The sequence below is a fragment of the Anabrus simplex genome, chromosome 7 (assembly GCF_040414725.1).
Source record: "Anabrus simplex isolate iqAnaSimp1 chromosome 7, ASM4041472v1, whole genome shotgun sequence".
Taxonomy (NCBI): Eukaryota; Metazoa; Arthropoda; class Insecta; order Orthoptera; family Tettigoniidae; genus Anabrus; species Anabrus simplex.
Window position 1 is genome coordinate 146,120,214 of NC_090271.1, and position 25,729 is coordinate 146,145,942.

General features: G+C 42.2%; 1 protein-coding gene across 3 annotated transcripts in view; it reads right to left on the reverse strand.

The window, feature by feature from the left end:
• Positions 1–25,729, reverse strand: part of tws (protein phosphatase 2 regulatory subunit tws) — a 905,968-nt gene that overhangs the window by 671,309 nt on the left and 208,930 nt on the right. For all 3 annotated transcript variants that reach the window (XM_067151365.2, XM_067151366.2, XM_067151367.2), the window contains exon 2: positions 18,707–18,764. The gene's annotated coding sequence lies outside the window, so the exon portion shown is untranslated. The remainder of the gene's footprint in view (positions 1–18,706; positions 18,765–25,729) is intronic.

The window sequence follows — 25,729 nt, forward strand, 5'->3', positions numbered from 1 at the left end:
GTCAAATTGTAAATCCATAATTTTAGGATCGCATATGAAGATTTTGAACACGAGAGAGTTAAAGCGATAATCTAATGTGAAATGTCTTTAAATGTACAACTCTCCAAATGGCAAGATTTCCTCTAGGACGCTTGTAAGAATTATAATCCGGTCTTTTAATATTGAGCCTGCTGTTTATAAAGACACCTGTTGAGTGTGAAGGGACTGAAATACTTTGAATCCACTGACGGTGGACTAGCGCACTTTCAACTCGTTCGAATCCTGAGGGCGGTCACATTCCCAGTGTTCTCACCTCACATAAGGTCCAGCTCCATGGCTGAGTGGCCAGAGACTGGACCTTTCTCCTTGGTTAATTCCCTTGACGCATGGACTTGGTATTTATGCTGCCCGCAAAATCACTGCAACTCCTGCATACATAACACTACCCTCCATCACACTAACATACAGTACCCTAGCCGGATGACACCCTCTCTCATGCCAGGAGATATGTTACTATGAAGTTGATGCGGTGTAGTGTAGTGGGAGGTGAAGCGGCCTATATAAGGACCTATCCTAGCATTCGCCTTAGTGCAGAATGGAAGACCACGGAAAACCATTTTCAGGATAGCCGATGGTAGGGACCACCACCTTTCCGTCTCCCGAACGCAGAGGTTTAGAGCTCGATTGGTCGGAATGCAGAGTTGACGAGCCACGGACCAGCCGTCGCCACCCCGTCTCTGATGAAAGGGGCGCTTAAGAAAGAAAGTTTGAGGAACACTACTGTAAATTTAAAAGTTTTCCCAACATGCATTCGTCTTTTCCCATTTATAATCTTGGCGGTGGTATTTGAAGGTGCTCAAATACGTCAGCCTCGTGTCGGTAGATTTACTGGCACATAAAAGAACTCCTGCGGGACTCCGGCATCTCGGCGTCTCCGAAAACCGTAAAAGTAATAAGTGGGATGTGAAGCCAATATTATTATTATCTTAGTTAGTAATGTGTAGCTTTTATTTAGTAATTTATCCCGTACTATGCCTCTGATCCGCCTCTGTAGTGTAGTTGTTAGTGAGATTGGCTGCCAACCCCGGAGGCTCGGGTTCAATTCCCGGCTCTGCCACAACATTTGTAAAGTGGTACGAGGGCTGGAACGGGGTCCACGCAGTCTCGGGAGGTCAAATGAGTAGAGGTGGGTTCGATTCCCATCTCAGCCATCCTGAAAGTGGTTTTCCGTGGTTCCCACTTCTCCTCCAGGCAAATGCCGGGATGGTACTTAACTTAAGGCCACGGCCGCTTCCTTTCCTCTTCCTTGCCTATCCCTTCCAAACTTACCTTCCCCCCCCCCATAAGGTCCCCGTTCAGCATAGCAGGTGAGGCCGCCTGGGGGAGGTACTGGTCATTCTCCCCGGTTGTATCCCCCGACCCAGAGTTTGACGCTCCAGGACACTGCCCTTGACACGGTAGAGGTGGGATCCCTCGCTGAGTCCGAGGGAAAAACCGACCGTGGAGGGTAAACAGATCAAGAAGAAGACTATGCCTCTGTCGTTAGGATTGTGAATGCGTGGCTCAGTATAACGTGTAAACAACATCTCGACTGGTCTCTCACTGTTCATGTAGTCGGGCTGAGCTCAGACGGTTGCGGCGCTGGCCTTCTGATCCCAACTTGGCAAGTTCGATTCTGGCTCTGTCCGGTGGTATTTGAAGGTGCTCAAATACGTCAGCCTCGTGTCGGCAGATTTAATGGCACGTAAAAGAAGTCCTGCGGAACTAAATTCCGGCACCTCGGTGTCTCCGAAAACCGTAAAAGGGTAGTTAGTGGGACATAAAAACAAATTCCTCTAGTATCGAGAATGGAACACTATGGGCATTATCGGAGCTATAGACTGTTATCGTTCGTGACGTCATTTAGCCTTGGTAGGTTCGCGCATTCCCAACAATATTCTCCTTGGCTGGTCAGCAAGAACGAGCGATAAAACAAAAGACAAGTTGCGCGACTCTAGCCTACACACGGCAGATCCACCCACCCAAGTCAGGGTCTGCCTTGCAAGGGTTGCACTAGGCCCAACAGCCACACAAAACTATTATTATTATTATTATTATTATTATTATTATTATTATTATTATTATTATTATTATTATTATTATTATTATTATTATTATTATTATTATTATTATTATTCACTGTCTGACAAAAAAATTAAGCACCCAGAAGGAGTGGTCCAATATTATCCCATTATATTATTGTTCCAACCAGATAATGCACGTCCACACACAGCACGTGCCTAGAGCAGGGATGGCGAACCTATGGCACGGGTACCACTAGGTGACACGCAAACACGATCTGTGTGGCTCGTCAGACAACATACTAACAACAGCCAACATCACATTTTAATAAAGAAGTATGTTCCAATAATTTTATGGCCATACTTTTTACAAATTTTATTCGCTTTAAGCGGAGCCTCCTTACCTCATGTGGCAGAGCGTTGGCCTCTCACCACTGAGTTCCGTGGTTCAAATTCCGGTCACTTCATGTGGGATTTGTGCTGGATAAAGCTGAGGTGGAACAGGTGTTTCTCCATCACACTAACATACAGTACCCTAGCCGGATGACGCCCTCTCTCATGCCAGGAGATTTGTTACTGTGAAGTTGATATGGAGTAGTGTAGTGGGAAGTGAAGCGGCCTATATAAGGACCTATCCTAGCATTCGCCTTAGTGCAGTTTTCCCTGTCATCTTCCATTCGAACAACACACTCCATTATCATTTCGTTTCATCTGTCAGTCCCAGAGGAGTGCGACAGGCTTCGGCAGTCGGCACAGTTCCTACCCTCATCGCTTCATTCATTCCATCCCTCACCCGTAGAATGTCTGGAAACAGGCTGCAGTTTCATTTTCATTAGCTTAAAGAAAAAATATTTTATTCTCAAATAGTTTTTAAAAATGTAATTTTCATTGATGTTTGCCAAATAAAATTATGAAACACTCAGTCGAATGGATTTATATGTAATACAGTCTAATAGCCATATGGAGTCAAATGAGGGGTTCGTGATGATTTTATAGGAAAATAACCTATGGCACACAAGACAAGCGAAAATAGTAGACACGACTTTAACTGACAAACTAGTCGCAAAAGGTTTGCCATCCCTGGCCAAGAGCATGTTGAGATCCTCCCGTGGCCAGCAAGATCCCTGGACCTCTCCATCATTGAATACGTGTGGGGTGACATTGGAAGGGGACTCCGTCCCAGTACCAACCTGCGGGACCTGGAGGGCCAGCTGCAACAACTGTGGACGAAGTTTCCTCAGGAGGGGATCCAAAGGCTGTTTGACACAATTCCGAACCGCATAAGGGCATGCATTGCGGTAAGGGAGGGGGTGGGGGGAAATGTGCGACACCCTACTGGCCTGGCGCCAATATTCCACTTGCAACTGCCAACGACCTTGTCTCTTTCATCCCATATTGTAATTAGTTCAATAAAGGCAGGTGGTCTTTCAGCACATGATGTAGTTTCATTCACTTTCAACCACTCCTGAATGCTTAACTTTTTTTGTCAGACAGGGTATTATTATTATTACCTTACACAAAGACCGCGGCCGCTTTAAGATACTTTAGAAGAAGAAGAATACTTTTTGGTTTTTTGCTTTACGTCGCACCAACACAGATAGGTCTTATGGCGACGAGAATATTCTCTAATGTAACGTCTGTATGTACGTTGAGTCAGCCTGGTCAGCCTGAGAAACTCTGCACACAGCTTCCTTGATTTTCTCTATGTCCTCCAATAACTAATAAGAGTAGCCACTATAGCTGCCGCCATCATCAATACAGCCAAGCCTATTATTTTATTATCTCCTATTTTGCACTCCGTCTTGATCTACTTAACCGGCTGTGCCATCGCCCTATCGCACTCCTATACTGCTGCACTGTTACGCCCATAAAGCTTTCCCTGCACTTTCGGATCGTTACCACACCTCTACTCACTAGCTCAGCTCAGCAAAGATTGTATGTTGAGCCCGAAGAATGGTTGGATACCCAAGTGGCAGACAGCAGAGGCTAAAGACACGGCTTCCTCCATTTCATGATACCTCCAATATGGCCGCCAACAACTCTGACCCAATGAAGGAACGGAGAATTCGCTGGATATTCACCCCAGACCTTATCTCTACACAGCATTTACTCGGTTGAACACCTTACCAGACGATTATATTTTTTATGGTGTAATATGTTGACCACTCCGAACAGACCGTGGAAAGTTCAGCGATTAACTTTATATACGTGGAACCACACTTCAGTGGGAATGTGGTGTCCCACGACAGAAATCCTTCATGATGACGCAGAGTTCAGTTGCGGGTCTATCGAAATAACTGAAGTGACTTTCTCAAACGCCGGACTGGGTGGCTCAGACGGTTGAGGCGCTGGCCTTTTGACGCCAACTCGGCAGTTTCGATGCTGGCTCTGTCCGGTGGTATTTGAAGCTGTTCAAATACGTCAGCCTCGTGTCGGTAGATTTATTGGCACGTAAAAGAACTCCCGCGGGACCAAACTCCGGCACTTCGACGTCTCCGAAATCCGTAAAAGTAGTTACTGGAACGCAATGGCAATAACATTCGTTTATTACTTCCTCAAGCTGACAAACGTAGCACTATAGTAGAGAGCTCTAAACAAAACAAATTCCATGGCGCTACGGCCGAGATGAGTCTTGGCCAACCAAGTGACTGATACTTAAGTTCAAAGGCCTACAGATTACAAGGTGACGCGTGGTCATCACGACAAATTCTCTCGATCTTTGTTCTTGGCTTTCTAAACCGAGGCCACTATTTCAGCGTTATCTCATTCGTTTTCACGTAGGCTGAGTGGACCTGAAACTACCCCCTCATATTTTTTTTTGGTGTTCCCACATCTATGGGGTTGCAGGTGTGAACTGTGGCGCACATGTGGATTTGGCCCTGTTTTAATACCGGATGCCCTTCCTGACGCAACCCTATATGGAGGGATGTACTCATTATTACGTATTTCTGTGGTGGTTGGTAGTGCAGTGTGTTGTCTGAATATGAAGAGGAAAGTGTTGGGACAAATACAAACACCCAGTCCCCGGGTCAGAAAAATTAATTACAGGCGATTAAAATCCCCGACCTGGCCGGAAATCGAACCCGGGACCCTCTGAACCGAAGGCCTCAACGCTGACTATTCAGCCAATGAGTAAGACCTGAAACTACCCCCCTCATATCCAGGTAAAAATGTCTGATCTAGCCGGGAATCGAACACGAAGCGTCCGGGTAAGAGGCAGGTTCACTACCCCTACACCGCGGGGCCGGCAATATCGGAGAACTGGTAAGTAAAAATCACAAATGAATATCCTCTATGATCGTTGAAAGAATGCAAAGCAAACTCGTGTCCTCGTCCCGAGGTGGTACAGCTCTTTTCAGGCACACTCCTAAAGGAAGTGAGCTGAACCATTAATCCATTAACCACATACCAAACCTATCATTCTTAAATCTCTGGCAGTACCAGCCTCCGAGGACAGCATCTAATAGTAACCGTTACGCTACGGAGGTGGACGTTGAAAGAGGTGAAAACCAGCTTTGAGAAAATATCCAGATTTTGTTCATTGATATTCTATGACATATGAAAGTAAATTAAAACGGACCCAACAGATGCCTTGATATGAACTGCACAAAATCAAATAAAAAGGTAGACAAAAATTGGTGTCCTTAAATGTAATTTCCTATATTAAGGTTTTCCGCGGCTAAACCTAAACTTGAATTTCTCAGTGTTTCTAATAAAAACAAAACGATTATTCTCACATATGATATATTAATCTACCTGCCACCACGGGTATGCGTATTCACGTTTTCAAACCTCTGAGCTGGTATTCATCTCACAAACAAGAAGAGTCTGCAGTATGCCTACAGTATATTAAAACAAGGAGTTCCGTCATCCGAGAAGCAGCAAGCAACAGTTGGCAGACCAGCGTAGGAAGAGGATTTCCTCGCCCACATAATGCTGTGTCACATCTCCTTTTCGCACGTGATGTGTTGAAGGAAGAACATAAGACATCTACCTGGAATATGAAATACCAGTAAATATTGTAGGTCGTGATACGGCACTGCTATTCCAAAAGAAAACTAGTGTGGACCAGACACTAATCAGATCTTTATTTAGTTCAATTAGAAGCCAAAACGCATCTTTGCAATTCCAGATGGCATTCTCAATGATTGATCAGCACTTGCCAAAACATGGAAGGTGAGTTCGAGATTCGGGAAGACTTCATCTTCGGTCACTAGCTCCATGTACTTCGTCCTGTTCAAATTGTAAATCAAACGCTCAGTTGGAATTGCTTCAATCGAATAGAATAACTTACTGTCGAAGAGAGAGAAAAAGTAATAACGAAACTTAAGCCGACGAAGTCATCAAGTCCTCCGTTTACTTTCAAGGTGTGCAGAAACTACAGCTACTGTACCTATTGGAAATATTGTTCAATATGATTGTTAGGTCTTCCATTTCCTTCAGGTGCTTGGAAATATTCTAAAATTATTCCTTTCCCAAAATAAGATACGCATATTAATAAGTAATTATAGATCAATAGCTTTCCAACGTTGTTACTGCTGACATAGGGAAAATACTGAGAGGAACAGATGAAACTTTACTCATATTTTATGATGACGACATAGTGATAGGGTCATCGAACAAAGTGGACCTCCAAACGACCTTGAAAAATGGGTATACGAAAATAAATTCAAAATAAATTTAGATGAAACAAATATACAATTTTACGAAAGGAGGAAAAACATCGGTTATGGATATCATATTACTAAAAGAATGAACCAATGGACCATGTAAGAAGATTGAAAATGTTGCCATTGATGCTCTCACGGCCCGTACTTATAGACTTATACCGTGTCGAGAAAATAAGGTGAAATTCTTTACGTTTCGCAGAGAACTTTGCGTAATCAGCAGAAAATCTCGACTGTCCACGAGAAAGGCTTCGTAAACAATGACCTTTGAATTTAGACGTTATAATAGAAGTGGAAATGGTACGGTCGTTCGTCACCAGATGGCTCTCCGGGCAAGGTACAGCGCTAGCGTTCGAAGCGGAAGCTGACAGACTGATTCTGGTGGTTACTCTTCAGAGAGTCTGCTTTACAAAGGATGCACCAGGGTAGCGATGCCGCACGAATTTATTATTATTATTATTATTATTATTATTATTATTATTATTATTATTATTATTATTATTATTAAAATTGAATCTAACCATCATCGCCTTGGTCTCCTTCTGCTTTTATAACTGTCACTTATGGTATTATTTTATAAATCAGCAAAGTTGAACGTTACTGAACTTTGATATAAGATTGTGAGAAATGTATTTGAAATGTGAGTTATTCAAACGCGACAATAATTTATTATTCATAGTTGAAAAATGTATACAAGTTTCCAAGGATCCTGCCATATATGTATATATTTCCAATTAAGAGGAAAGGTGGTCAGTACGTGGGAGATTTCAAAGATCCAAATTCCATCACCATTTTCCAATTTTAACTCCAGGCTAATATAATGCTTGTCTCAAAGTGATGGCCACTTCCTTCCCTACTTTAGCTTCAGTTAATAGACCTACCTAAAATACAAACAACACAGTAGCACAAATTATCGGAGAAGATTCATATTCAGGACTGATGGCTATGATGCTCTAAGACTCTAAAATTAGCAACAGTAACAGGAAATCATTTTTATCTAAGTTAACAAATTACATATTCAGGATAAACAGAGAATATGCAAGACTTAAATCGTGAAATCAACAAACCACCCTCCTGGCAGATATAGGGGAGGCTCGGCTTAATCTACATTATAAATAAAGCCGCTGTGCCTGTAAAATATAACTTGACTGCGATTTACCTAATCATGAGAAAATCTGATCGGCTTGCTAGGAACCCTGGTGGTAAAAGTTGTAAATAGTGCAGTGGATCGGTTTGGTGGTAGTGTCAAGAAACTTCAGTACTTATCCTATTTACTTTGTTTAGCAGACAGGCCTTTTTATGGCGATTACTTCCACAATGTGCATTACTACTTCCAAGAAGTATTATTTGCAGTGCTCTTGGCAATGAATTCACGAATTACTTCAGAGTTAGCCATGCCGTGCTGCGGAATTACCTTAACTGCTATGGAGTTAGGCGAAGTATTAAAATATACAGGCAAGTGAATTAACTCCAGTAAAATAAGTACAGATATGTATGTCCAACTCTTGTCTCCGTCGGGTATGAAGTAAAATGAATCTTCGTAGCAAGTTTTTACGCCCTTCCCGACATCAAACTCATTAGAAGAATTAATGAGATGAAATGAATAATGTGATGTATGATAGTAGGAAGGGAGAGGGCGAAACCCGGTGCAGGCAGATAGCCTACTCCCGTAGATTAGCACCAAGTGGTATGCTCAAGGCTTAACATCTCCATCCGACGAACAAATCATCATATGCCTTTACTCCATATGAACACTTCAGAGAGTTTCGAATCGAACCCAGGATTTTGGCATGCAGTCTAATGATTAGAAATTATATGTCACCACCTCTTCTTCCCTGCCGGCCAACATTGTGATGGTGAACTTTTTTCGACCGAAGTGACTCGAACCGGATAAAATATACGTAACAGTTTTCCAGTATATAAATATTTTTGGATAGTCATTCTCAAAATACTTCTAATTTTGCCTTAATATTGCGGATATAGCAGGGACTCCTCTATGTGAAATTTAAACTACTTTCCAGAAGCATACATTTACTGATCGGAAATCAAATCGTTCCGTTCTTATTGAGAAAAGTCCGAAAATGTAGAAGGAGAACCAAGTTCCGTGTGCACGAACGTTGTACTTGCACTGCAAATATCCGTGGAAAAGAAGAAACGATTATCAATATATTTTAAAGTTAAAATAATATTGCATTGCCTTTTAAATGGCTGAATATCACACTTTAATCAGCCTTTCGACAGTTCTTGAACACAAGTTCACTAGCAATCAAGAGTCACGCACATTAAAGTCGTATTGTACCGGAAATCATTACGACAGACAAACAATACGATAGAGCTCTTCATTTGGATCCGCTCGCGAACAAGCGGCAATCAAGAAGCCAAACAAATCCTTTAAGGTCGAGTGAGTCGCAAAAACAAACTAACGACTTACTTACAGCCAAGGCTGCTTCCATCTCTGCCACGGGAAAAAATAAAAGGTCACGGTGTATTAGAGATGTGTAATATAAGAGCGGGACGAAGGGTAAGGGACAGCTAATGACCATTCGATCTAAGAGTCAAGAATAATAATAATAATAATAATAATAATAATAATAATAATAATAATAATAATAATAATAATAATAATAATAATATGCAGCAGAATGCTTAACACTTCGAATACATAGACTGCTTGAAAAAGTGACAATTAAGGAAAGGAGGATTATTCGAAAAATTCTTGGTCCCAGCATCAAATATGGTGTTTACAGAGTTCGGAGCAACCTCCGCAGAGGTGTGCCTGAGCCGGAGTTTACGTACGGTAGCGTGGCCAGTTTCTTTCCGCTCCTCCATTCCCTTACCCACCACCAACAGCGCGTGGCAAAGCATCCAAATCCTGACCACGCCCAATGTTGCTTAACTTCCGAGATCTCACGAGATCCGGTGTTTCAACACGGCTACGGCCGTTGGGTCCGGAAAAGAAGGATAACATTTTACGCTCATCTCTTCAGATTGCCAACTGAAGGAATCTGTAAACGTTTATCCTACTTCAGAAGTCTCAACATGATTCCTTCTTGGTTGCTGGAGATCGATAAGGACATTTTAAAGTATGAATTCACAGAAGCAGATATTCAACTCCGAGCACCACACAAACAAAAAACTTAAGACAGGTTCATCAAGAAGAATTCCCAACTCGACTGAAGCATGTCCATTGAGATGCATGGAAGAAAGCACACTCCGAAAGGATAAAAACCTGGTGGGACCGCAAGAAGACAAACGGTCGAGATCTCGCGGTCCTTAGTGATAATAATAATAATAATAATAATAATAATAATAATAATAAATTTCTACCCCTTAGCCCTGTTTCTGGATGCGGTGAGATGAATTTATATGGCATGTTAATAGGGCCGGATGCCCTTCCTGTCGCCAACCTCAGTTGAGCTAATGAAGATGAATGATGGTGAATGAAATTGGGAGAGGAGGGGAAGGAATCGACTGGGGCCCAGGAGGAGTAACTGCCTCAGCATTTACCTGGAAGTGAAAATGAGAAACCACGGAAAACCATTCTCAGGGCAGCCGACGGTATTTTTCGAGCCCACGCGTCTTGCGAATTCAGAGCTTGGCTCCATAGCCGTAATCGTAATATTAACAACAGGTTTATGATCATCAGAAGAAGAAAGTGTACTGACAGAATACGTACAGATCAACATGATATTGTACTAACAGACAAGGTGTCAAAGGCCACATACCTGATCGACATTCCGAACCCAGCTCCTGAGAACATCAAGAAAAATGTCTACTAGTACCTGCCTCTGGCAAATGAAATAAGTGAAATCTGACAAGATAGAGTAGTCGTTGTTTCAGTCGTAGTCTCCCACTATCAATATCTGTATGCTGAGCCTCAAGAAGAACAAATACATTGACCTGCAGAAAATAATGATAAGTTATTAGAAACTTGAAACATTATGAGGAAAGACATGGATAGATGACTTTTTTTTTTTTTTTCCTTGGTTAACGTCGCACTAACGCATCGAAGGTTTACGGCGATGGAGGGTAAGGAAGGAGCTGGGATGGGGAAAGTAGCAACCGTGGCATTTATGAAGGTAGAGAGAGCCCCAGCATTTGCCTGAAATGAAAATGAGAAACTACGGGGAAACCTCTTCAGGACTGCCGACGGTGGGATTCGAACCCACTATCGCCCGAATGAAACCTCACAGCTGCGTGGGACCCTAACCGCTCAACCATCTCATTCGGTGAATAGGAAATATTCCATAATAAAAGAACATCAGATCAACCGTCTCTCTGAGCACGGATAGAGTAATCCCGCCTATTGTAACTGAACACCGGGGAAACTTGAATTATTATTATTTTATTAGTTGTACTGTAGACCTATGTGTCCAACTAACTAACTAATTTTATCGTTTTCGAAGACTCCGAGTTGCCGGAATTTCCTCCCAAAAGGAGTTATTTTAAGTAATGGTGAATCTCCCAAAACGATTTTTGCGTATTTTCGCACCTTCAAATACCACGGGAATGAGCCGGGTTGGCTCAGAAAGACAGTGCTCTGCCGTGTGAACCACTTAGCCCGGCTCGACGAAGTTTGGAAACCGAAGAAGAATTGGAAAGTGTCCCATAGCGCAGGAATCTCGTCCCTGTCCGGAAACTCTGGATTCAATTCCCGACTTGTCCACTGAGAATTGAAAGGGGCTTCACGTAGCCTCCTGAGAACAAATGAGCTTTTGATATGACAGGTAGCGAAAAAGCAATACAACTGATGGAGTAATGTTAACAACGCGCTTCTAAAAATCTGCAGATTGTTTTGCTAGGCAGCAATCTTCTCGGAAGTCCTTTAGGCCTTTTTTAAAGTCTGTATGAGCCATGTGAACATGAATCAGGAAAAGTATTACATTTTTCTTGATTCATTATCACGGAGACTCCATGACATTATATTGAGAAACTGAAGACCACTGGTGGCCAGCTCTGCTACCACTCAGAAAAAATTAACTCAGCCTAAGAAATCGTCTAGGAGAGTTACAGATCGTTACTAGATGGCAGCGCAACTACGTTGCAAGGGAGCTGAGTGACTCAAGTCTTTCAAAACCGTCAAAGTACACTAACTGACAGAGCAAATGCAACACCAAGAAGGAGTGGTCAGAACTTTATGCCAAGTGCAGGGTAGACTGACGTCACTGAGGTATGCTCATGATGTGAAATGCGCCGCTGTGCTGCGCACGTAGCGAACGATAAATGGGACACGGCGTTGGCGAATGGCCCACTTCGTACCGTGATTTCTCAGCCGACAGTCATTGTAGAACGTGTTGTCGTGTGCCACAGGACACGTGTATAGCTAAGAATGCCAGACAGCCGTCAACGGAGGCATTTCCAGCAGACAGACGACTTTACGAGGGGTATGGTGATCGGGCTGAGAAGGGCAGGTTGGTCGCTTCGTCAAATCGCAGCCGATACCCATAGGGATGTGTCCACGGTGCAGCGCCTGTGGCGAAGATGGTTGGCGCAGGGACATGTGGCACGTACGAGGGGTCCAGGCGCAGCCCGAGTGACGTCAGCACGCGAGGATCGGCGCATCCGCCGCCAAGCGGTGGCAGCCCTGCACGCCACGTCAACCGCCATTCTTCAGCATGTGCAAGACACCCTGGCTGTTCCAATATCGACCAGAAGACCAGAACAATTTCCCGTCGATTGGTTGAAGGAGGCCTGCACTCCCGGCGTCCGCTCAGAAGACTACCATTGACTCCACAGCATAGACGTGCACGCCTGGCATGGTGCCGGGCTAGAGCGACTTGGATGAGGGAATGGCGGAACGTCGTGTTCTCCGATGAGTCACGCTTCTGTTCTGTCAGTGATAGTCACCGCAGACGAGTGTGGCGTCGGCGTGGAGAAAGGTCAAATCCGGCAGTAACTGTGGAGCGCCCTACCGCTAGACAACGCGGCATCATGGTTTGGGGCGCTATTGCGTATGATTCCACGTCACCTCTAGTGCGTATTCAAGGCACGTTAAATGCCCACCGCTACGTGCAGCATGTGCTGCGGCCGGTGGCACTCCCGTACCTTCAGGGGCTGCCCAATGCTCTGTTTCAGCAGGATAATGCCCGCCCACACACTGCTCGCATTTCCCAACAGGCTCTACGAGGTGTACAGATGCTTCCGTGGCCAGCGTACTCTCCGGATCTCTCACCAATCGAACACGTGTGGGATCTCATTGGACGCCGTTTGCAAACTCTGCCCCAGCCTCGTACGGACGACCAACTGTGGCAAATGGTTGACAGAGAATGGAGAACCATCCCTCAGGACACCATCCGCACTCTTATTGACTCTGTACCTCGACGTGTTTCTGCGTGCATCGCCGCTCGCGGTGGTCCTATATCCTACTGAGTCGATGCCGTGCGCATTGTGTAACCTGCATATCGGTTTGAAATAAACATCAATTATTCGTCCGTGCCGTCTCTGTTTTTTCCCCAACTTTCATCCCTTTCGAACCACTCCTTCTTGGTGTTGCATTTGCTCTGTCAGTCAGTGTAGTTGGTGGGACATAAAACAAATAACATTATTGTTAGGAACTCGGGTATCTTTGTCATCGACCTCACGCAGGTACTGTGTGTGCCAACAAGCAGCGGCCGTGGCCTATGCGCTACTGTAGGTTTCATCCCAGACATCGTCTAGCGAGAACCACAAAAAACTACTCCTGGGATGGTCGAGAATGAAATGTTAGCCCACTGCATCCCTCTACAATCTCTGCAAGTAATCTTAAATTCGTGGGGAACAGGGAATCGATCATGGGTCAACCCATGAACAGTGAAGTTGGAACTAAAATTTAGCAAAATTGAAAGGATCACACGTCATCCCCGACAAAGGGAATGACTTAGGCACCAGTTCCTGCTGTCTGATCACTTACACTTTATCAATGGAAATATTTAATAAGATAATGTTACTGATTTTGTGTCACTAGCTTCGGCACTTATACAGTTTTCGGTGACAATGAAGATTAAGCCGCCATCAGTAAAACTTGCGCACTACCATCTAGTCACTCGAACCAGCTAGAAATGTTTGTCGAGACTTATTTTTTAGGATAGTTAATAAAGAGCTAATATATATCTTCAAGAAATCTTACAAAGTTAGATGCTATTAGAAATTATATCAGTCGTAATAAATTTTATGAATTTTAGAGGCAGTGCGGTTAAGGGCGCGCAGATGTGAGTTTGCATTCGGAAGACAGTGGGTTCGAACCCCACTGTCGGCATTCCCGAAGATGGTTTTCCGTTGTTTCAACATTTTTACACCAGGCAGGTGCTGAGGCTGTTCCTTAATTAAGCCCACGGCCGCTTCCTTCCCACTCATAGCCCTTTCCTATCTCATCATCCACATAAGACATATCTGTGTTGATGTGACGTAAAGCAACTTGTAAAATACTGTATGTATATGGATTTTAAATGCATTTTAGATTTTAATAATGTTATTGCATTTACATCCGACTAACTACTTCTGAAGTAAATCTACTGACACGAGGCTGACGTATTTAAGCACCTTCAAATAACACCGGACTGTGCCAGGATCGAACCAGCAAAGTTGGGGTCAGAAGGCCAGCGCCTCAACCGTCTGAATCACTCAGCCCGGCAATTGAGATTTTTAAGTTAAATTACACATAATTTGAAAGTATCAGCACGACGAGCACAAAACGTAGTAAGTGGTAAATACAGACGTGCCAACTTTCAAAAGTCAGAAATCACGACTTTTTGCGCTGTATCCCGACATGTTACGAAACATCATTGATGACGTAACTTTGAAGAATATTTAGCACATTATACCACTCATTTATGCCATTTATCTTATTAATTAAATTATAGATACTGAAATACTGCACGTATTTGAGCTTTAGAATACATGACTCTTCATTGTAACTGCCTTAGGCCTTCTTCATAAATTTCTAAACTAGATTTATGCCAAAAGCACTGGCTTTCTTGAACGGGTTTTAAGGATTATGTTTTCCAAAATACTTTTTTTTTTTTGCGGGAAGGTCTGATCTGAATCGCGTTTTTTCCTTGTAAATATGCTAAAAGAATAGTCTCACAGTCGGCATTGCTATATGAAAATGATAAAATAAAAAGTATTATGTTGGAGATTCTGTCATATTTCAGAACACCACCACCTAATTGCATATGTCTTGTCAGTGTCCAATTCTCTCCACTTACTTAAAAAACGAGGAAAAACCTGGGATTTAAAAAAAATACAGGAATACTAAATCTGCTCTAAAATCGGGATATAAGTCTATGCGATCAGTAGAGAGGGAGAAAGGAACAAAAATAGGGAGTCTCCCGCTTAAACCGGGGAAGTTGGCATATCTGTAAATGTAATCCATAAGGATGGAATATATTATTTGCCCTCACGTATGTTAGACTTATTGATGTCAATACAGGGCGTGGCCTCTTAAAGGCTGTGATGTCATATTATGGATTAAAGAATACATAACATACGGAGTAGGAAATCTTGAGTCCAAGAAAACTCTCATTATGAGACTTGATTTCGTGGCATCTGGAAAAGTACGAGTCGTTTTACAAGTGCTAAACCTTCCGATAAAGCAGTAACAATGTGTATCCACTTCAAGCGTTTGAAGGCCACTGGAATGTGCTTTTCAATGGTAGTACCAAAGATTTTTATAGGTGGAAAAGTTAACTAAAAATTGAGAAAACAGTCTGAGATAGATTATACACACTAAACGCTTAAATGAATACTAATTAAACAATAATGAAGCTACAAATGAAGGGAAAGAGAGTTCAAGGATTACGCTGCATTGGCTTGATCAATAGCAACATAAAGAAGAGAGACCAGGATGGAACATGATGGTGGATGAGAAGAGATAAAAAGAAATAGAATAACATGCAGGGGAACTACTATATCTGCCTCAACCATGCTGCATTTGGATAAGAGGAAATTATTACATTGATGATGAAGTGTCGTGAATGCATATACTTTCCTTACAGTTTATTTACAAAATGCTACGGGCGTCTCTAAAACTCTCAAGGAAGACGTAACATTCTGCTAGAGATAGCTCCAACGTCTGGTGAAATTTTAGAAGTGTTATTTGAAACACTTCCTTGGTAGTAGTTAATCCATACTAGTCTTGCTGCATTAATGAGTAACATTAAAATATGGAAAGTTACAATTTTGGTGACTTAAATTAATGAACTTTATTGCGACATGGTGGAAAGATCGGAGATTAAATCCATCATTATTGAGTTCTGAGTAAGAAACACGCACCTGATTACTCTGACTTATGAAAGAGAAACTCTTCCTTTACAAGATAACGAACAATGTTCAAAGTGACAAAGGCACAGTCCTGCAGCCGACATGATAATACAAGTTAACTGACATGCTGCCCATTGAATCTGCGTTTGACATCTGCGACGTTACCTGAAACCTTATAATGCACCAAACGTTATTTTATTATTCAGTGTTGGCGTCTATTACGTAGTGATGATAGGAATTAACAAATGAAAAGTAACGATTTCATAATAGGATTTTTTAAATAAAAAGAACGTTAACGTGTACTTTCAGGAAAACCAAGCGAATTGGCAATACGTTTTGCAGCAGGTAGCTGTGAGATTGAATTCTGGAGATAGTGAGTTCGAACTCCACAGCCGGCAACCGTAAAGATATTTTCCGTGATTTCCCATTTTCGCGTCAGGCAAATGCTCGGGCTGTACCTTACTGGAGACTACGATCGCTTCCTTCCCAGTCCTAGGCCTTTTCTATCCTATCGTCTATTATAACGTCTAAATTTAAAGCTCATTGTCTGAGAAGCCTTTCTCGTGGACAGTCGAGATTTTCTTCTGATGACGCAGAGCAAAGTTCTCTGCGAAACATAAAGAATTTCACCTTATTTTCTTGACACGGCATAAGCCCAAAAGCCTATATCATGTCTGTAATTTCCGGGTTATATTTTTGATTCCTGTTTAACAGTGTTCATTTAAGATCTACTTCAACAGATCACTCCCCAATTTCTTGATTGTTATAGTGGTACTTGTATGACAACGCACAATAAACAGTATGTCAGTGCAATGGCCCCTTCGTCTTGGCGCGAAGATTGCATATACTCGTAATTCATGTACAAGAGCCCGTCTGGTGGCCAGGATCGTTAAGACGTTAAGTAGCTATGGTCTGACACAGTGGATAGGCGGTTCGAGTCTCGTTGGTGAAAATAAATCACCATGCAGGGTAGGAGGGGTGGTAGTTTACAATGTCAAATCACTGGATTGCGTGCCAAAAGCCTGGATTCAATTCCGAACCACTCTCCAGTGTTCATAAGAAGTGAGGGCATATGACACTGTTGATGATGATTCGTCCGTCGGATGGGGACGTAAAGCCTTGAGCAGACCCCTTGGTGTTATTCGACAAGAGGTGGTTACGTGCTGATACGGGATTTCACCCTCTCCCTACTTGATTATCATAATCCCACATCCACACGCATAGGTCACCCATGGGCGTCAAACATGAACAACGTGTCCTCAGGCACTCCCGGCACTAAAAACCTCACGATATATAATCCTGGGCAAGGGTGGCTCGTCTTACGTTGGTAGCATGTAGGTACTAAAACCACAAACTATTCATAAATATTTGTTAGTTTTAACATACAGTGCATATCCTTCTCCGTAACGTTCTGTTTCTCGCGTATATCCGTTCGTTTCCGTGAGTACAGGTTAACACTCTGAGATATATTCTTGCTATTTGAATTTCTATCCATTTTCTAGTCAATTGGAACATTCACATCATACAAACTAATAGAAAACAAGCAACCAGTTATCAAACAAATATACTACAAATGTAAATTATTTCCGTACCAGCAATTCTGTACCTACAAGAAAGATTATGAGTAAGCTAATCTCCAACAATAACAAAACATTTACTGTCAAAGTCATGAAATTCAGTTATTGGTTTAAAAATGCAAATTTTAAACAGCAAATAATGCCTATACAATTATTTTCATATTCAATTTTCACGTAATAACCCTGTTCCATTGCCTATGATATGAAATTTGATAGGAAAAATCTCAGCAGTGTTATTTTACAATACATTTCTATCTAAAGCGGTAAAATGCATAAACTTGACTTGCATTTTCAGATACACCGAATTCAAATAAGCCGTAAGTCTAATTACATAAAAATATATCTGTTACCCATGTTTTTGACATAATAAGGAATTTTAACTCACCATCTGGACGAAACACTCGTATTTCCCTCAGGATTTAGTCTTCAGGAAATTGATTGATACACACAACTGTGTGGTGATTAACTATTAATCTCTCCCTAGGAATAGCCTTTTTCTATAACCTAACTCTTTCTTTATCAGAAGTAAACACAAATACTGGAGTGTACTCTCCTCGTTTATGATTTGCTTTGCAGCCAGGCACACAGCAACTCTCAGTATGGTGATTTCTCTCACTGACAACCTTAATTCAATTATATAGACATCGTGGTTGAGAATAAAAAGCTGAATGCACTAACTCAATTCATTTTACACTAGGGATATAACATTACACAAATAAACTTCAAAATTAAAACACGGCAGAGCGATATCCTTAACCTATGGCCTCACATTAATACACGCTCACACTAAGTTTTCTTCACTAATTGAGGACTTTTCACTTAACAATGCAGTCGATAGCGACTCAGTCTGATATATATCTGAGTAAACATGCGGCCAACGTTAAAAATTTCAATAAAACAGCGAAGAATTCACATGTAACTCAACTAACTCACGTGCTAAACTTCCCCCCTAATGATAAGTTGATTGCTTTCCGCGCTTGCTACAGTACGGCCTGTACTTCACGAAGGCAGTGGTACTATGAAGCAGAACAATACCGCCCTCAAGGACAAGCAGTGTTAAATAGATGAGTTGCGTACCTCCCTTAAATATAAGGAGCTCACGGATCACTCCGTTTGTACATGTGCATACCGAAAAATATAACAAAAACGTATATTTTATTTCCACACCAGGGAGATGAGAACTTACCACTCTGTGTCGCTGACGAAGTTCTCGATACGTTTTTACTGCAGCCTTATTTTCTGACCTGAAAAAAAGAGAAATCATTCTAAGTTTCCAAAACATTAATGGCTGTTAACTGAATGCCACAAATTTTCTCACACAGAATAAGAATCTGGAATAAAACCACAGAGACGTGAATTACAATTTCAAAAATGCCGGTTACATTGACCGGGATTCGAACATGTAGACCATGAATGTTTAGGCTGTAATAGGTTAGAGTGCAAACTAATTTATTTACTAGGAGGTGTCGTCTAGCCCGGTCTTCTGTAATGTAGCAAGAGTAACATAAATTGTACGGGTTCTGATGGGCCATATCCCTAATGTTTATGCAAAACTCATACTATAACCGTTGTGCAAATAGCGCCATTTGATTACATCAACTGTCACAATTGTTCTTGAAGGACGTTGATAAGTCGATTCGAAGCTCTGTCGAAGAAATGTTATTTTTGCCTGCTGATATTCCCAATAGTATGCTGTATTGTAACAAGAATGTGAGAGGCCTCGGATTAATTCCAGCTGCATGGGAAGAATTGTTACAACATTGTAACATGCGTATCTCCTTAATGAAAGAAAATAATCTATATATCAATATCCTAGTTCTTCCTTTTGAGAGTTTTAGAGACGCCCGTAGCATTTTGTAAATAAATTGTAAAAAAAAGTATAGGCCTATACATTCACGACACTTCATCACCAATGTAATAATTTCCTCTTATCCAAATGCAGCATGGTTGAGGCAGATATAGTAGTTCCCCTGCATGTTATTCTATTTCTTTTTATCTCTTCCCATCCACCACCATGTTGCATCCTGGTCTCTCTTCTTTATGTTGCTATTGATCAAGCCAATACAGCGTAATTCTTGAACTCTTTTGAGTTTAAACGAGGATCCAGTGCAACAGGAGTTGCGAGAACAATTTGTGAAGTGTACGGGAATGAAGCAATTGCTGAAAGAACAGCACAAAAATTGTTTTCCCGCTTTCGAGCAGGATGGTTTGACTTGTCTAATGATCCACATTCTGGAAGACCTTCAGATTTTGAAGAAAATCGCTTGAGTGAGTTGCTTCATGAGAATCATCGTCATGCAACGCGGGAAATGTGATTTTGAATGTGATCAGTCTACTATTGTACGCAATTTGCATTCGATGGGTAAGGTACACAAATTGGATATATGGCTACCACATGTGCTAAGTGACCGTAACAAAAATCAACGAGTAAACATCTGTTCGTCATTCCTTGCCCGGCGGTTGGCTTGTGAAAGGCACGAAGCATTCCTTTCGAACATTGCCACCGGTGACGAGAAATGGTGCCTGAATGTCAACATGAAGAAGAGGAGAAAGATGCCCAGGCCCATCAAAAAAAAGCAACTCCCCGTGCCAAGGATAGTTCCCATCCACAGAAAATCATGTTGTGTGTTTGGTGGAACAAAGATGGCATTTTTCACCATGAACTTCTTCCGAAAATCGTAACGATTACCTCTGCTGTGTATAGTGACCAGCTAAGACGGCTTGCCGTTGCTATTGACAAAGACAACAACCAGACTTATTGCTCCATGATAACGCTCGTTCGCATATAGCGCAATTGACCAAAGGTGTGATTGCTAAACTTGGCTGGGAACCTCTTCCTCAACCTCCGTATTGCCCTGACCTTTCCCCCTCAGATTTCCATCTTTTTCGCTCTCCTTCTAACCACATTCAGAGGCAAGTGCTTCCTGACGAAGCTTCTCTTGACCAATGGCTAGCAAATTTCTTCCAGCCAAATTCAAAACAGTTCTACAGGCGAGACATTCAACTGCTACGTGAACGTTGGCAGAAGGTCATAGAGAGTGGAGGTGAATACATCATTGAGTTATTGTGATTGTGATTGACAGTGCGTGACAGTAAAATAAAATAAAAAGCATAAGAACCCCACGAACTTATGCATCGGCCCATTGATTTGCGACAGAAAGGGTGACAAATGCACGAAGAAATTCCATGCGTTTCCTCAGATGGGTCTACTAGAAGAGTTCATATCATTGTATATTCTAACACCTCGAGGCATGGCGTAATAATTGACCCTTCTGACCGATTCGAAGTTGGTCTTCAACAATCTGAAGAGATGGATAAAGAAAAGAAAGCTATCTATGAACCTACCGTTAATTATTTCAAAGACATGTGTAAGCTCAAATGCGTTGATGTAGTAGGTCTGATAGGAGCACGAGGTGCCATATATACCTCATCATTTTGAGGAATTTCTTAAAAAATACCACATTCCAACTTCCGTACGAGATGAGATAGTCACCGTAGTATTAAAGAAGATTTTTCAAATTCTGAATCACCATCTTGTTTGAAATTTTATATCGTATTATTATATTTCAATATTGTAATTATAATTGTCATGTGGGTATACTGAGTCCTTAAAGGCTACCTCCATTGGGAGGCAGATTTCTGAATAAACAATAAAAATTCTAACCTGTTTCTGCCTAAAAATCCGGGCTCTACTTATAACATCCCACACCTTGCAATGATATTAAAATACCGTCCTTAAAAAAAAACTCATTGTCACCACACAGGTTGCACGATATTAAAGCATTCCAAAATTTAGAAGTGATTAAAAAATGTATTATTGTTGAAAATGTAGTATTTGTCATAGAATTCCTAACATTCACTCTATGTACAATAAATGTCGTAAAAGAATTTTTGGAAAACCGTATATATCGTTTCGTAGGACAACGAAGCAATAATTTTGCACTCTTACCAGAAATCTCAGAGTCGACATATTTATCTGTCGTAATCACCCTCTTTCAATATCTTCCTTAAAGCGAGGACAATAGCCTCCATAGAAAGAATAGGAAAGGCAGGCCGATGATGACATGGCGGCAGATAATAGAAGCGGCGGTGGGGTGTCCGTCAACAGAACAGTCCTAGCTAACAAGGGAAGTGTCACATCAGTCATGCAAAAACCTACCTTCAAATATTGGTGATATAACCGACGTGCTACTAGAAGGCCACATGCAAAAGAATAGCTACCTGTTTCCACTCCAAGGCCCCGAAATCGAAGCTAGAATCCTACGCAATGTGGTGGTAACGCGCCGAAGCTGGACATCCTGCTTCACTGGCGGGCAGTATGGACCATATCTCATGGTTTTCGCCTCGCCGCTCCACTTCTGGCTATCCAACAGCGAGGACTGTACAGTCCAACCTGTAGCGACTAGTATATCATCATCATAAAATGTTTCCATTCCCCACCCTGAGGAAGAGGGGCGGGCCACCTAGTAGGTAACGCGTACTCTAAGGCCAGGGCGACTAGTAACACTTTCCTATTGCTAATATGCGCAATTGAGGGGTTTATTTTGGAACATGCCAGTGGAAACAAGCAGCTAATGTTTTTGTATGTAATTTCCTCTTAGCAGTTGAAGTTCCGGCATGGTACGGCCTCAGCTACCGTGTGCAGACGTTTTAATTTGACGCCATCTGGCTGTCTGCTCGTCAATTCCGACGTTCCGTTTTACTGTAGGCCTACTAGATGGCAGAGCAAAAAACCGAATCTCTATTGGGCGTCTACGGCTGAGTTTTTTAATTAATTTTGTCGAGTAAATATCAAATGTGTCACTAAAGATTTTTTTTTTTTGCATCCGATATCGTACAACACGGAGTGTCGAATTGACTTTTTTCCCGCTATTGTGGGAAATGGAGGCCGATACTCTACCACTGATCCATAGAGGCAGCAGTTTAGGCATGAAGTAAGTGACACTTCTCTTGTAAGAACAGAGCAAGGTGGTGCTCGTTTGTTGCAGCTCTGTGTTCCGCGTAAGGAGTTAAAGGAAATAAGTCACGTCTCAAAGGCAAGCTTAAAGCTACACGATCCGTGCCGCGAACCTAACACCCGCTCGCTAAACGTACAGACCCTCAACTCAGAATGTAGGTAGGAAACCCGATCGCTTGACGTCGAACCTAACTCGCTCGCTAAACGTAGACACTCAGCTCAAACTGTGGGTAGGAAAACCGATCGCTTGACTTCGAACCTAACTCGCTCGCTAAACGTAGACACTCAACTCAGAATGTAGGTAGAAAAACCGATCGCTTGACGTCCAACCTAACTCGCTCGCTAAACGTAGACACTCAACTCAAACTGTGGGTAGGAAAACCGATCGCTTGACATCGAACCTAACTCGCTCGCTAAACGTAGACACTCAACTCAAAATGTAGGTAGAAAAACCGATAGCTTGACGTCGAACGTCGAACCTAACACGCTCGCTAAACGTACAGACCCTCAACTCAAACTGTAGGTAGAAAAAACGATCGCTTGACATCGAACCTAACTCGTGCGCTAAACGTAGACACTCAACTCAAACTGTGGGTAGGAAAACGATCACTTTGACGTCTATTGCACAGGTTGTTTCCAGAAATGTGCGAAGAAATCGGGACGTAGTAGTACACCTCAAAACAACACAAAACGACCCTAGGAACACATGTCCTATGTTCAATCGGTTACGAACTACAGACATTCCAAATTTGTACAGGGATTAATGGTAGGCTTTATAGCCCTACCTGATATGTCCTACTTCGAGTAGCTGTAGCCAAGTTTGTGTTCAAGAAGTGTTCAAACCTTCTCACAAATCTGATGGCATTTTCGGCTCCTGAACAACATATTTTCAACTGTTGTTGAGAATCGTGCATGACGTTATGAATGAGAAAACCGTATATGTTATTTTAGCCATAGAAAAAACAAAAGACATCATCGAACATAAACAGGCATAGGTCGTATGTTCACTAGGACGTTTTGTGTTATTTCATGGTGTAGTATTCACGCCCTTATTACCTCCCACGTTTTTGGGAACATCCTGTGTTTAAATTGTTCTTAATCCATCCAAAACTAAAAACATTTTCAAGTGAAGTTAACACTTCTCTACTCCAACAGAATACATAGCACTTGTACTAGGAAAAAGATGACCGATTATTTCAACGAGTTTTAATTTCATTAAAAGCATGCCTTGACATCTCTTCATGCTGTTATCTGTTGTTTATGATGAGGTCCGTCCCCTTCCCACACACAGAAGATTAAAACAACATGTAAACCTAAATTATACATTTTTACCATTCTCTCGTGCCTAAATTTAGAACTTGTTTCCAGTTAAGCACAATGGCTTTGCACGAGATTCAGCTTATATGTATAATTATATAACTACACAATCATGAAACTAAACAAATCCTTGTCTCTAAGGTATGATATGCCTTGGCCTACCAAGCGACCGCTGCTTACGGCGAAGGCCTGCAGACGCGTGGTTTGCGCGAAGTTTCCTCTTGGCCGTTATTTTTGGCTGTCTAGACCAGGTTCGCTAACTCACCCATACATATCTCCTAGATTCTTCTCACGTAAGATTCAGGTAAACATCTCTGATGTGGCCGGAATTAGAACCCGGAGCCTCCAATTAAAAGACAGCCTCGCTAGCCCCAGGCACGATCGTGAATATAATGAAAATATATAAAGACGATGTTCATCAACTCAAAATATCACTACTCATTTGCTCTAAATGTAGTCCGACTCATTGGCTGAATGTTCAGCGTTGAGGCCTTCGGTTCAGAGAGTCCCGGGTTCGATACTCCATCGGGTCAGCGTCTGATTAATTCTTCTGGCTCGGCGACTGGGTATTTATGCTGTCCCAATACTTCTCACGTCATATTCAGACAACGCATTACACTTCCAACCACCACAGAAACAAGCAATAGTGATTACATCCCCCCATATAGAGTTGTCGTCAGGAAGGGCAATCCACGTGAATATGACGACACGCGGTCGTGACAAACTAATCAATGAGATACCTCGATGGCTGTTGTAATCCTGTTTCCTTCCTTATAGATACCGGGCGAGTTGGCCGTGCGGTTAGGGGCGCGCAGCTGTGAGCTGCATCCGGGAGATAGTGGGTTCCAACTCCACTGTCGGGGCAGCCCTGAAGATGGTTTTCCGTATTTTCCCATTTTCACACCAGGCAAACGCTGGGGCTGTACTTTAATTAAGGCCAGTGCCGCTTCCTTCCCATTCCTAGGCCTTTCCTGTCCGATCGTCCCCATAAGACCTATCTGTGTCGGTGCGACGTAAAGTAAATAGCTTATAGATAGGTGCAATTACTGCTGTTGTCCAATCTGAAGGTACCTTACCAATACTCCATGTTAATATTAATCTATGAAGACATTTCATCCCTTATACTTCACCATTTCAGATCAAATTTCATCTATTCCTGCTGATTCATGACATTGGAGTTTATTTACCCCCTTTTCCACTTCCTCAAGCGTAATTTCACCACCATCATCTTTCCTGCTCCCCAAGAGCTCGGGTGATCGCCACACAACCAGGAAGATTTCATCTTACGTTGGAAAGAGTTTCAAAATATTCCCTCCACCTGTGCAGTGATTCCCTGTGATCTATTAAGAGTTCACCTGCATTACCCAAAACACTTCATTTCCTTTGTCCCTCCCTTCCTTCCTAAGATTATTTATTACTATCCACAAAAGTTCCCTTGCTGCTTGACCTACCCTTTTCAGGTTATTACCAAAATCTTCCTGCGACTTCTTTTTAGATTCAACTACTATTTGTTTCGCTCTGTTTCTTCCATCTATGTACAATTCCCTGTCTGCATCAACTCTTGTTTGGAGCCATTTCTCATTTCTGATAAGCCTTCTTTTTACGTTACAACCTGCTCTCACTTCTTCATTCCACCAAGATGTTCGCTTTTCCCACCTTTACACACAGTTGTTCCTAGGCATTCCCTTGCTGTTTATACTAAAGCATCCCTGTTCGTCACCCCATCATCTTTCTATATCCTGAACCTGCTTACTGTCCACTGTTCGGAACTTCTCACTAATCATACCCATGTACTTCTTCTAATTTCCTCCTCCTGGAGGTTTTCTACCCCTATTCGTTTGCAGGCATATTTCACTTTCTCTGTCCTAGGCCTAGAAAACACGTACATTCCTAGCAGATTTCCTGATATCGAAGTCAGTTAAGATATAGTCTATT